Consider the following 14,766-nt stretch of genomic DNA (forward strand, 5'->3'; position numbering starts at 1 on the left):
AACAATTTTAAGAAGACAACTTCTTAACAATTTAATGCACAATAGTAAAGGCAATTGGAAAACTAGAGCAATCAAAGAAAAAAGAACTATTAAGGACTCAAGTCCTTCAGAAAAGAAGGGTTTGAGTTATTATAACTGGTAAAGAACAACAACAAACTGATATTTTGGCTGAAAGCAAATACAATATGGAAGAGGTAGCTGAAGAATAAATTTGCAAAAATAAACTATAGCCTTATGATTAAAGAAGTGAAGACTAGTAAATCTGCATATATTTTCTTTGCTTATTAGGTGTATATACTTTTTTTCTGTATACATTTTACCTTTTTTTTTCTCTCTTTTCACTTATTACTTTATCTACAAGCCTTGTAGGTTGACCTTACTTATTTTTTCTCCTCAGGTAACCTATAGTCAGGAAAATGGTGACTGAATTTGAGCAGTAACTAATATAGCTGGATAACAATAAGGATTTCATGTCCCCTCAATTGGGGGGGAGGATAAGAATTTTATCCCTTGTACAAAAAATAATTGTATCTGTTGGGTGGGGACATTAAATTTTTTATTGTTGTTTTGTGGAAGTTTAAACATCCTTATAAAGGTGTGTATGGAATGTGAATAGCCATTATAATGGAACTAGAGGGGCCTGGTGCATGAAATTTGTACATGGATAGGGTCCATAGGCCTGGCTGGTGATCAGGGCTGATCTGTGAGGCGACTGGGGGGCAATTAGGAGGTCCCCGCCTGCTAGTACCCATCTTGGATGGCCTGGCGCCACCCGCTTGCCGGCCCCACCCTCTGGTTTCCCTGTAACTGCCGCTGCTGGGCACCTCCCTCTGCGGGGTGACCGGCAGGGCAATTGGGAGCCCCCTGCTGGCACCCACCTTGGCTGGCCTGGGGTCTGTGGGCTGGGGGCAGCTCCTGCATTGACCATCTGCCCCCGGGTGGTCAGTGGGCATCATAGAGACCAGTTGTTCCACCGTTTGTTCTGCCGTTCAGTCGATTTGCATATTAGGCTTTTATTATATAGGATGCAAATATATATACTTCTTTGGGATGACACTGATTAATATTATTATATAGGTTTCAAGTGTACATTTCTATGATATATAATCTTCATACTGTATTGTCTGCCCATCACCTAAAATATTGAATGCAAACAATATATATACTGTTCTCGTAATAGCAGAAGTGCTATGATTCTTTGACATAACATTTGTTTTTTTCAGCATGTTTTAAAGGATAAGTCATAAACTTGAAGTTATTTCAAGCTGTTTGTTTTTCTGTCTAGATAAGAATAATTTAGAAAAGAAAGAAAATTATAATTTTATGTTAAATCTTAGACTTGCCAACACTGAATAAGAACATCTCTTAAAGAGTATTAATTTTAATTACTTATGTTATATCACTTAGATTTTTTAGAATACATTTATACCAACTGTACAGGATAAATATAAACAAGAATTAAAAAATCATTAAAGTGGCATTTATCAATATTTGACTGACTCGAAAAATATTTTGTTATACATACAAGGTACAGTAACTGATACACTAGTAAATCTTTTTTAAAAAAATATATTTTATTGATTTTTTACAGAGAGGAAAGGAGAGGGACAGAGAGTTAGAAACATTGATGAGAGAGAAATATCGATCAGCTGCCTCCTGCACATCCCCCACTGGGGATGTGCCCGCAACCAAGGTACATGCCCTTGACTGGAATCGAACCTGGAACCCTTCAGTCCACAGGCCGACTCTCTATCCACTGAGCCAAACCGGTTATGGCATACACTAGTAAATCTTTACAGCAATTGAATTTACTGTGTATAACTGATATTTGATTATTTTTGAAAATCCAAAACAAACTAAAATGATCAATAAAGTATTTATAACCACCAAAGAAGCACAATAAGTATTTTGAATGATATAGTTCATGATATTTTGCATTATTTTCCTTTAGGGATCAAGTCTAAATTGCATGAATAAAAAATTAACTGTTCTGAAGCTTTTTTCTGCTAGGAACAAATATATTAGTATTTGCTTCCCAATCTTGCTTCCTTCCTGTCCCTCCAAGAGATGTTTACACCAAGAGTAGTCCACAATAAATTGCCTGCATACTAATATTCATTCCCTAAACAGCTTCCCAAAAACTCAACTGAAAAAAAATTCCATTTTATACATTTCATTACACAATAATAAAAGTTTGTATATTCAAATTATTTATATATATATATTTTTTTTTATTGAGGTGACATTGATTAATAACATTATATGTTTACATGTACAACCTTTTAATTTAAGATCTGTATATTTTGAATTGAGTTGGTCCTTTACAATCTAAGCTTTGTAGAATCCTGCGGTTAGTTGCCTAAGGGATACTAAAAGTAACAAAGTATTTTCTATCAAACAAAAGATATGCAAGTTGCCTAAAAAACTATTACTATTATCATAATTGTTTTCTAATACACTGCACATCTGCTCGTAAATACTTGATAACCAATGCATTAAGGAATTTAAAACTTTGCTTGAATTATCAGGATTGGTGCGGTACTGAAGAAATAAGACAAAAATGGGTTCTAATTATGGGTCTGTTACTAACTGAATGTGTGACCATTTGCATACCACTTAATGTCTCTGTATTTCAATATTGACTTCAATAAAATGAGTATTTGAACCAAAATGATGTAAGTCTTCTTTTTAAAGCTCTAGTAGGAGAAGAATAACTCAAAAAAGAAAAAGAGGTAAGTACACAAAATATGTCTACATGTTCAGTCAAATAATAGTGTTTCCCCATGTGCCATAAAAAGAGGACTTTGAGGGTGAGCCCTGTGACAGATACTCTCTAAGGTAGCACCATCACTAAGAAGATGTGCCCAGCTTCAGGCCCAAATTATCTAGTATCTTGGTCTCTAGGTTAGCGATGAACCTGAGTTTTCTTTGAGGAATAGCAAGAACTCATTGCACTTTTATTTATTTAAATTAAATTTGATTCAATTTCATTTCCCCCATTACCTTTTATCCCTTCTCTGCCCTCTATCACCTCCACCCATCACTTCCCACAACTTTCTCCAAATTTTGTCCTTCTCTTGGCTGGCTGGAGACAACCACAGACCCTAGGAGAAGTGGAACCACAAGATAAAAAGAATTAGAGTCCCTGAATCACTTGTGTGGATAAGGGCTGTGAACCAACAGGAGACACTGCCACTGTTCGCTTATGTGTATGTGAAGTAGATTTTAGTTGTCACTAAACCATTGCCATTAAGTTCTGTGTTGGCGATTGCTCCATTACCCATATAAAGTTTAACAGTAATTTTAAAATACTCCCCCCTCAATTCATATTGCTTTCTAGTATAAATACCCTGGAGAGAATTAGTTATATAAAAGAAAAAATTCAATAATTGTCTGTAAACTGTCAAAATAAGGCTGCTTTCTTTTATTTCATTTTCTATCATTTTTATTCATGAGAGGCACCAGCTTTTTTTTTATGTGGTCATATCACTTACAAAATGTATGGCTCCATGTTCAATTTTTTTTAATAGTTTTTCATTTAAATTATTCTGTAAATAGCATTCTATCTCAATATACACACAAATACATGAAAATAAAATATTTACACATATTCTATTCTGTACATTGATTATAATTTATTAAAAAGGCATTGTCAGAATGTATTTTCAGGCCATTTTTTAATGTTCAGCAATTATATATATTGTGTTGAGCTGTTTCTTTTTTTCAATATATTTTATTTTATTTCAGACAGGAAGGGAGAGGGAGAGAGAAAGAAAAAAACAATGATGAGAGACAATCACTGATAGGATGCCTCCTGCATGCCCCCTACTGAGGATTCATCAACCTGAGAATGTGCCCTTGATTGGGATCAAACCCAGGACCCTTCAGTCAAAAGGCTGATGCTCTATCCACTGAACCAAACCAGCTAGGGCTTGAGCTATTTCTTAAACAGCTCTTAAGAAATGTTTGGTTACAGCTGATTAGCAGGTTAAATAGTAATTTAAATATTAGATAAATCTCACAAAAATGAGTTTTCATTGAAATCAGAACATTCAAATACATAAATGTAACTTTGTAAATTCTCTTATCTTAATGATCTCGATTACTTTTTCTAAGTGTACAGTTGTTGTTTTTTAACATCTACTCTTAGCTGTTCAATACTAAAAAACATATTTTACATGTAGTCAAAAGCAAAAAATATAGCCAATGCATTTTATTCAGTGCATTCATGCTGTTAATACATGTGTTCATAATGTATGGTATGTGATTAACAATAAAAATAAAAGGTATTAGGCAATTTGCTATATTAAAATATTTGAATACAGGATATAATAAAAAATCTAAATAAGAAAATAATTTTGAGTCTAAAAAAATTACAAATCCTATATAATAAAAGTGTAATATGCAAATTGACCAAACAGCAGAACGACTGGTCGCTATGACACATACTGACCACCAGGGGGAAGATGGTTAACACAGGAGCTGTGCCCTAGTGGTCAGTGCGCTCCCACAGGGGGGGCGCCAATCAGCCAGAAGCTGGGCTCATGGCTGGCGAGTGCAGTGGCGGTGGTGGGAGACTCTCTCGCCTTTGCAGCAGCGCTCAGGATGTCTGATTGATGGTTAAAGGGCACAGGCCGGGCTGAGGGGATTCCCCCCCGCCCCCAGGAGTGCATGAAGTCGTGCACTGGGCATCTAGTGAATTAATAATTTTACAAGGAACAAAGGAGGCTAAAATTAGTGAATGTCATATTAAAGTGATGCTTATGTTTCTAGATAGTTATAGTAAAAATATAGCTGAATCATAGAATCATAATTCTCATTTTCTTTCATTAAGAAAATAGGCAAGGTTATCTAGAAAGGTCATTCTCACTGTAAATTTAGAGAAAATTTTTATTTATGACTTTGTTCCTATATAGAAATCATTAAGAAAGAATAGAAAACCTCTGCTACTATGATATATCTGAGACTACATATACAGGTTGGGACAAAAACTTTATAGTTGTTTAAATAGGATGTAATACAATAATTAATAAATAATAATACAAGAATAAACTGTTTCACATATTCACAATTTTAAACCTCATTTTGCCCAACCCTATATATAGATGGCTGTAGATGATAAACATTGAAGTATATTTAAAACATTTCAACCAAATACTTTTAAAATTCATTAATCCTCAAATTTATATTTCAGTAAGTAATATAAAATGCTCTTTTGTGAAGATTATTTGAGGAAAGGGACTAGGACATGATTACCTTCTTACTAACATATTCTTCTGTCTACAGAAGTGCATACTTTATGCAAAGATCAGTCCCAGGGCTAATGAATAATGGAAGTAAACTACCTCAGAAGAGATAAAGATAATTAGTAGATTATTGAGTCTTGGTATTCCATTACCTTAAATATAAATGAGGTCAGCTACATAAATCTATGTGGGAATCCATATGAAATAAATGAAAAGGAGTCGGGATTTTTTGTTTGTAAAATAATTTTGGACATTTAAAATCAACCAGCATTAAAAAAATAAGTACCATAACATATAGTACAATTTATATCATTATTTAGCTTGCCATTTACAAATAGTACTCTGCTTACATTAAGGCTTACATTCAGTGAAATGGTAAGATTATAAATATAAATGAAATATAAGTGGATATAAATATAAATACATATTAAAGATATGAACTCAAGATGATAAATTATTAATCATTTAATTTAACATCAACAATGCAGCACTATTGTGAAAAGAATACAATCAAGATTTTCAAATGCAAATGTAGAATATAAATATAGAGCCCCCATGCAATCTAATTATGCTTATCTAACCCTGTCAAAAATTTTTAGTGTTAATTTTCTTCTGAAATGTACGTATGAAAAAATATGTGATGAATTAGCAGCAATATTATTTAAAAATATACCAAGATTCCAAACATCTGAGAAATACAAAATGCTTCAGGAATCAGATTTTATTCTAATTCATTGAGGAACAAAATGACTGAGCGGAAATGAATATGTTATTTAGATGATACAATAGATTTTGTGAACATGAGTAGAAAAGGCAGTTTGATTTGCAGAGTCATCTGCCTTTAAAAATAAAAACAATTGGAGTTGATCCTAAATAACTCTTAGAAATGATTAATTTCTTCTTTCAACAATGGGTATCTACCATATAACTGACACTGTGCTTATCACGTAGAAATTAGACTTGTCCTCTGTACATAAATCGCTCTCATTCTAAGTAGAAATACAGAAGAAATCACACATATTAGAATGAAGGGCTAAAGATAGTTGACAAGATAAACCTGGGGCATTCATCCAATCTCTGAACTCTCATTCTATCCACAGATGCCCAATACATTCTTCAGAATGACATTCGAAGTCAGTCATCTCATGTGTTACATCTTCTAGTTATTAGTGCCTAATGATTTCTTTTTCAGTTGAGGATGAATTCAATACTGCTTTCTCTTTCCTAACAGCCAGCCTTATGGGCTTTACTTCTGCATAAGTCTTCTCCTCATCTGCCACTACACTCCCCTTACCCTCCAGACACACTGGGTTTGTTGTTGTTGTGTTTTCAGATACATCAGATATGCTGTATGCCCTCTAGAATTGCTGTTTCTCCTGTGTGTACCTTTCATTCCTCAGAGTATCCAAGGGCACCTCACACATTTTGTGTCAATTTCAATGGCACTGCACAGAACAATTTACACAGACCATCCTCTCCAAGTTGTCAAGTTTTCCAATAATTGCTATATTTTATTACTTTGCTTTATTTATAGTGTTTATCGCTGTATGAATTTGTATTTGTATGCATTTATTAATTTCGTTTTTATTTTACCCTCTCCATTAGAATAGAATTTATATAACAGTTAAAACCTGGTATGTCTGATTCACTGCCTTATCCCCCCACTAATAGGACAATTTTTGGTGTATATACCTTAAGTGCTCAAAAGTGTTGAATGTTCGGTGAATGAGTGAAGAAAAATAAATAACTCATAATGGTCCTGAGGTAAGCCTTGAAGGATGAATAGAATTTAAGCAAAAACACCATCCTCCTTAGTTAATAGTAATGATGTATCAATATCAGTTTATAAACTGTTACCAATGCATGATACTAACAAAATGATAGTATAAAACTGGGTGTGTGACCTATTGGAACTCTCTGTACTATCTTCTCAATTTTTCTGAACATCTAAAACTGGTATAAAAAGGTCTGTTTAAAACAAAATGTCATATAAAAATACAAAAACAGTGGTGGAAATACAGTGTCATGGCCAAAGATCAAATGATGTTCAGAATGTTTCTGAACACTTCAATATAACTCTTATGCTTTTACTCAGGGAAATAATAATATTGCCTATTTTAAGTTGGGTTCCCCAAAAGTGTATCCTGAGATAAGGGTTCATGTGATAGAGAGATAGGAGGAGTTATTTCTAGGAGAAGGGGCAGGAGTTAGAGCAGTGGGAATGGAAAGGAGAGGAAACAACAGTGGGCTCCCAAGCAAAGTCTCATGGAAGATAACTGGCTGGATCCCACAGGGGAGGTCCAGCGACAGTGTTAGTCATTTTTCAGAACATCTTTAGGAAAAGCAAGAAAAATGCAATATTTATACACCTTAGTTACTGGTTAAGCTGGCTCAAGGTAAGAACAGGTGCTCTACATTCCCACAAATGCCCAAGTAGAGTGAGGCAGGCACAGTCTGGCTATCTTTCGACAAAGACCCAGGTGCTGCCTAAAGGGAACGTAGGCATTCTGGAAGCTAGAAATGAAGGAGGGGTCTAAGGAGACGCAGGTGGAACGCTGGCACCGACTTGATTGCTGCAGAGTCAAAACACTGAATTACCTCCTTCCATCCCAGCAGTTCTGCACAGCCTGGGCTATTTCAGGAGAAAGATTCACTAGTGATAGCAAGCCACATAAGTCCCAATTGGTGTGTCCTCGGAATTATCTTAGTTGTCTAACTGTAGTAACACTTTAGAGCGGTGATGGCGAACCTATGACACGCGTGTCAGAGGTGACACGCGAACTCATTTTTTTGGTTGCTTTTTCTTTGTTAAATGGCATTTAAATATATAAAATAAATATCAAAAATATAAGTCTTTGTTTTACTGTGGTTGCAAGTATCAAAAAATTTCTATATGTGACACGGCACCAGAGTTAAGTTAGGGTTTTTCAAAATGCTGACACGCCGAGCTCAAAAGGTTTGCCATCACTGCTTTAGAGTATATTACATGGTTGTGCCCACCTCCAGAGTTTCTGAGGAGAAGGCCTGGGGTGGAGCTTAGAATTTGTATTTGTAACAAGTTTTCATGTGATGCTATTACTGCTGATCTGGAGAATCACCATTCCTCTGTTATGGATTCCCACAGCATTATAATAAATATTTTTTAAGCTATGAATGTTCATGTTTTGTGTAAAGAAAAAGATTGGCTTTAGTAATTATGAGTCTTATAATGTTCCATTAGACAAAAAAACACACCCTTTAATTTAAATGATTTGCATTATTTAAGTATTTAATAAACATTAATAGATTGGAAATGCAGTAATTAAATGCTTATTGAAATAAATCATATGTCCTATTAAAAAAAGACAACAAAAATCTTACTGACACTTGGGTTATAATTTATTAAATGGTACACATACAATAAAATATAAAGAAAATACACTATGAGAAAATGAAAAACTAAATCATTGAATTTTTAATCCTTAGTGAAATTTCAGCATCTTAATATGAATTTTTGGTTGATCTAATTGCTAATATATGTTCTATAAATACTTAAATTAGGAGGATTAATGGATTAATGCGGCATTTTATTTTCACTTGAATATTGAGTGAAGTTCTACTTCAGATAAATAAATTAACTCAGTAAACTACATTTTTGTATATTATAAAAATATGTACATAAATCAAAATGCCTAAAAATAATTTTCTACTTTCACAAATCCTAGGCTTCAAAGATGAGACTCAGAGTTCCTTACAAAAAAAATTACTGTGAAAAATTCTAGTTTCTTTCAAATGAGAACTAGTTATAGTGAAATTGTTCATACATATTCATATAATAAAGCTGCCATAGAGCTTATCTTATATAGTGCCTCTCGTGAATATAGGTTTTTGATTGGGACTTGGTTTAAGCATTAAAATTCCATACTCCTCATTTAAGAATGTGTCTTAGTCTTCTTGTTCTTTTATTCATCTGACTCTTTGTGACATTTGACTCTTCAGCCATAGTTCTTACTATGTCCTGTAACTTAGTTTGGTGGCAAACTGTTCTTTTTATTTTCCAGAGCAATTGAATATAGACATTTGTTCCATCGGTGAAGAATTTTTATCAATGCTTAAGCATTAATACTATATTATTAATTCTAATATATATGCATTGTATAATATATTACAACTGCTATATGTTTGCATTTTAAACAACAATTCTCAGTTCAAAATGGCAACTTTAAAGGGTCCCTCTTAATATGGAATATTATCAGGTAGATATTCATTTATTCCTAGGAGGCACTGACAGTCATTCACTATTCTTCATAGGCAGAAATATAATTTGAGTAAAGTACCATGAACTACAAAGAATCTCATAAAAATATAAATAAGATCAAGAACATAATCGCCCTATAAAAGCCAACTAGCAGGGGTTGGGAACGTCTGGCCCAAGAGCTGTGTAAGGCCAGCAGAATCATTTGTGAACATGAGTAGTAAAGGCCCTGCCACGGCATTAGGGGTGACTTAATTAAATGTTTAACCAAATATAGCAAGCTAATTTTTAAGTTGATAATTCTGTATGGCCCGCTAATGATGTTATAAATATTTAACTGGCCTTTGGCAAAAAAAATGTCCCCACCCCTGATTTAAAGTCTACGCTATTTATATGCCAGGCCTCACATATTCCTTATCATTAAAATAAATGAAGCTAGAACAAATAAAAACATAGATCTCTGAAGACCCAGGTCACTGCAGTAGAACAATACAATGAACCTCAGCTACCTTAAGCACATCTCTTGTTAGGAGCATCAGCTCACTTTCCTTAGGTAGATTCCTAATCCTGGCCCAGGCACATGGATGCAATATGCATAGATCAGCAGAGCGTCATAAGGGAATTACAAAACTCCCACTGTTGGCAGAATGTACTTGACTAACTTGTTACCAGCAGAGTGGTTGAGTCAGGACCCACTCCCCCATTGGGAAGTTTCCAGTTATAAAATACTGTTTCCCTAAAAGATTAGAATTACCTACTAGTATAACATAAAGATAGACATTGTGACTTCCTGCAAGGGGAATTACAGAGAAAATTACCTCCATCCACTTTGGCAGTCACACATTTGGATACCTTGAATTTCAATATTCTCTGATACTTTTTGACCGTCAACACCTTGAACTTTAGATTTTTCTAGCAATTACAAGTGGGAATACCTTTTCTATACCACATGTCCTCATTCATGCTGAATCTTTTCTTTACACTTACTGTCAATTTAAACACTCCCATTTGGTTTTTCCAAATTAATCCTCTCCTCCTTACCCTTCTGGCCTCTGTTGTCAATATGCCTCGGTCAATCTGGCTCTCCCTGACACCCTGGATTGCTGTCCCCAGCCCATCCTGTCACTTGCCAAAAAAGTATAAACTGCTGCCCACTAGCATTATTGACATGATGTAAACTGGATCTAAATAGGAATATAAAAATATTAAGTTGCATTGGGTGGGAGAGAAAAATGTAAATATAGAAGGCTTTCCATAAGCCACTTCATAGTCTGGGCTCTGTGAATGTGGGTTAAAAACAAAAACAAATGGCCCAGCCGGTGTTGCTCAGTGGTTGAGCATTGACCTATGAACAAGGAGGTCATGGTTCAATTTCCATTTGGGGCACAGGCCTGGGTTGCAGGCTCAATCCCCAGTATGGAGCGGGAGGAGAGTGCAAGAGATAGCCGATCAATGATTTTCTCTCATCATTAATGTTTCTATCTCTCCTTTCCTCTCTGAAATCAATAAAAAATATATTGTAGAAAAAAACCTAAATAAATAAATGGATTAAAAGAAAGAGTATATAAACAAAGTACAGTAGTTTTAACAGTAGTTCTTATTTCAATTAATTCTTTTGAATTACATTAAAACAGAATAGATATATATGGGAAACTTAAAAATTACTTGGAAGGCTTACAAGGGAAAAGTAAAATGTGGCTTTCCCCCCCATAAATAATCACTGTTAGCAGCTTCTCTTGTTTCATTGAAAAATATTAGGAATATACAGTCTTTATTTTCAAAATAAAAATGTTAATGAGATTATAACATACATTAGGTCAAGGGCCATTGTTTTTCCAACCTAAAACATATTTTCATACAGATATATCTTACCCTATTTAAGGGCTACCAGGTGTTCTACCACAGTGTGACTCATAATTATTTATCTAGTTCCAGACAGATAAATTCAAGTGTTTCTAATTTGCCCCCTCAATAACATAAAGTAGTCATTGAAGATCTTTGTATATGAGCACATCCATAGAAACATTCCCAGAAGTTGATTAATTGAGGCCAAAAAGTATGTGCCTTGTCAAGGCTTAACACTGGTCTACCCCATTTAAATCTTCTCACAGTTGGTTCCTTGACATTGAGGTCTCAGCTCAATATCATCCTCATAGGCATCCATGGAGAACATAGCAATTCTTTCCTCAGTGTTTTATGTTCATCCTTGCATGTACCACTAAGTGATATATCCTTTTGATACATTCGTCATTGTTAGTTGGCCATCTTCTGTGTTCCCTACCTCTAGAATAAACATGCTGTGAGAACAGAGGTTTTTTTCTGATTTGTTCACCATAGTAATTTGGGCATACAATAGGCAGCCAAAAAAGAGTCCTTAAATAACCCAGTTACTATTGGCATCATGGTCACATGTTACAGCACTGCATTTGCTAATAAGATGATGCACAGGAACAAGCATGTGAAGTGTCTCAATTCTTGGCTCTTAAGCCTCTTCCTTTTATTCACTATCTAGATGACCTTATATGGTTTCATGGCTTTAAACGTGATTTATACATAAATGACTCCTAAATGCATATTTCAAGTCCCTGATTTGTTCACCATAGTATTTTGGGCATACAATAGGCAGCCAACAAAGAGTCCTTAAATAACCCGGTTACTATTGGCATCATGGTCACATGTTACAGCACTGAATTTGCTAATAAGATGATGCACAGGAACAAGCATGTGAAGTGTCTCAATTCTTGGCTCTTAGGCCTCTTCCTTTTATTCACTATCTAGATGACCTTATATGGTTTCATGGCTTTAAATGTGATTTATACATAAATGACTCCTAAATGCATATTTCAAGTCCAAATCAAACTCAAAAGTCATACAAATCACTCTATGAAACAACTCCATCTGAACACAGAATAGGTACCTCAAAATTAACCTGCCTAAAAGCAAATTTCTATTATACCCCCACCGGTCTCTTCACAAGTGTTCCCATAGCAGTAAATGACACCTCATTCTTCCTATTGTTCAAGATAAAACCCTGGATGTTAATCTCATCCCCTCATACATAAACCATCAGCAAATCCTGCTGGTATTCCTCCAAAGATCCATGAAGAATTTATTCTGGAATGTATGCCATCATTTCTTGCTATCTCTATTGCTAACATCCCTGTACAAACTACAACCATCTTTCATTTGGATTATCACAAAAAACTCCCAACTCGTTTTCCTGTTATGTACTGTTCCCCTAGAATCAGTTCTCAAACAGCAGACAACAGATCATTTTTAACATGGGTCAGGTCATATCACTCCTTTAAAAAAATTAAGATGAATATCACACCAGTAATAACTCATGTTATCTGTTTCCTGAATATGGTGCTATGAGAATGTCACATTACCTCTCCAATATTTCCCCCAAAATTTATAACCTCAGTCTAATCATGAAACAACATCAGACAAACCTAAATTGAATGAAATTCTGCAAATTACCTGACCAATATTTTTTAAACTTGTCAAGGTCATGTAAAAAAAAAGAATAGACAAATTATCACAGATTGGAGGAGATATAAATAAATGCAACATGGTATATTGGATTGAATCCTGAAACAGAAAAAGTACATTAGTAGGAAAAATGGGGAAATCTGAATGAAGTCTGTAATTCAGTTGCTAGTACTATACCAATCATATATTTTTAAATCTTTGTTAAAATACCATGGTTAAGTTGTCAACATTAAGAAAACAAGAGTTTGGCCCTGACCAGTTTGGCTCAGTGGCTATACCGTCGGCCTGTGGACTGAAGAGTCCCAGGTTCCATTCCGGTCAAGGGCATGTACCTTGGTTGAGGGCACATCCCCAGTAGGGGTGTGCAGGAGGCAGCTGATGGATGTTTCTCTCTCATGGATGTTTCCAACTCTCTATCCCTCTCCCTTCCTCTCTGTAAAAAATCAATAAAATATATTTAAAAAAAGAAAACAAGAGTTCGATCAATAGCGGGAGCAGAGAGCGGACCCCAGAGAGCCCTGAGCAGCCCCACAGCCGCCCAGTTACCATCACACCCCGGGAGATGCTGCGGATGCCATAGCCAGTCCCAGTCACCATCACCGCAACCATGACCTGCGAGGCTGAAACCCAGCAACCGCCCGCCGCCTCCTTCCCTCCCTAACCCCCCACCCCCACCCCCAGCGCTGCTGACACCAAGCCAGGCACTACCAGCAGCGGCGCAGGGAGTGGCTGCCGGGGTGGCCTCACATTGGTGGCACCTGCCTGCGGGGACAAGAAGGTCCTCGCAACGAAGGTTTGGGGAACAGTAAAACGGTGCAATGTAAGAAACGGATATGGCTTCACCAACAGGAATGACACCAAGGAAGATGTATTTGTACACCAGGCTGCCATAAAGAAGAACCCCAGGAGTTCCAGTGCAAGGCAGTGACTGTGCAGCAGAAGTAATCATTGTAGACGCTCTCCAGGTCGCGGGGTCCTCCAGGCAATTACCAGCAGGATTCCCAGAACAGTGAGAGCGGGGGAAGGAATGAGGGATCAGAGTGCCCCGAAGGCCAGGCCCACAGCACCCGCCCTATCGGAGGCATCGGTTCCCACCTTACTGCGCAGAGACCTATGGGCGTGGACCACAGCGTCCCAACCCTCCGGAGCAGGGAGAAGTGATGGAGGTGCTGACAACCAGGGTGCAGGAGAGCAAGGCAGACCAGGGAGCCAGAATATGTATCGGGGCCACAGACCACGATTCCGCAGGGGCCCTCCTCGCCAAAGACAGCCTAGAGAGGACGGCAACGAAGGAGATAAGGAAAATCAAGGAGATGAGACCCACGGTCAGCAGCCACCTCAAGGTCAGTACCGCCGCAACTTCAACTAGCAACGCAGACGCCCGGAAAACCGTCAACCACAAGATGGCAAAGAGGAAAAAGCAGCTGATCCACCAGCTGAGAATTCGTCTGCTCCCGAGACCGAGCAGGGCAGGGCGGAGTAAAAAATGCCGGCTTACCATCTTTACCATCATCCGGTTTAGTCATCCAACAAGAAGAAATATGAAATCCCAGCAATAAGAAATGAACAAAAGATTGGAGCTGAAGACCTTCAGTGCTTGCTTTTTGCCCATTGACCAGATAACTAGAACTATCTGCACTATCTATGCAGCACGGGGTTTTATTTTTATCCAAAGACGTCTCTTTATGGTCGTGACAAATGTGTTTTTTTAAGAAAAGAAAAAAAGCCTGGTTTTTCTCAATACACCTTTAAAGGTTTTTAAATTGTTTCATATCTGGTCAAATTGAGATTTTT

General features: G+C 36.4%; 1 pseudogene; it reads left to right on the plus strand.

Annotated features, from left to right (window-relative positions):
• The first annotated feature begins 6,999 nt into the window (after positions 1-6,999).
• LOC102260776 lies at positions 7,000-14,520 on the plus strand (annotated as a pseudogene).
• The last annotated feature ends 246 nt before the right edge of the window (positions 14,521-14,766 follow it).

This window comes from Myotis brandtii, unplaced genomic scaffold (assembly GCF_000412655.1).
Source record: "Myotis brandtii unplaced genomic scaffold, ASM41265v1 scaffold750, whole genome shotgun sequence".
Lineage (NCBI taxonomy): Eukaryota > Metazoa > Chordata > Mammalia > Chiroptera > Vespertilionidae > Myotis > Myotis brandtii.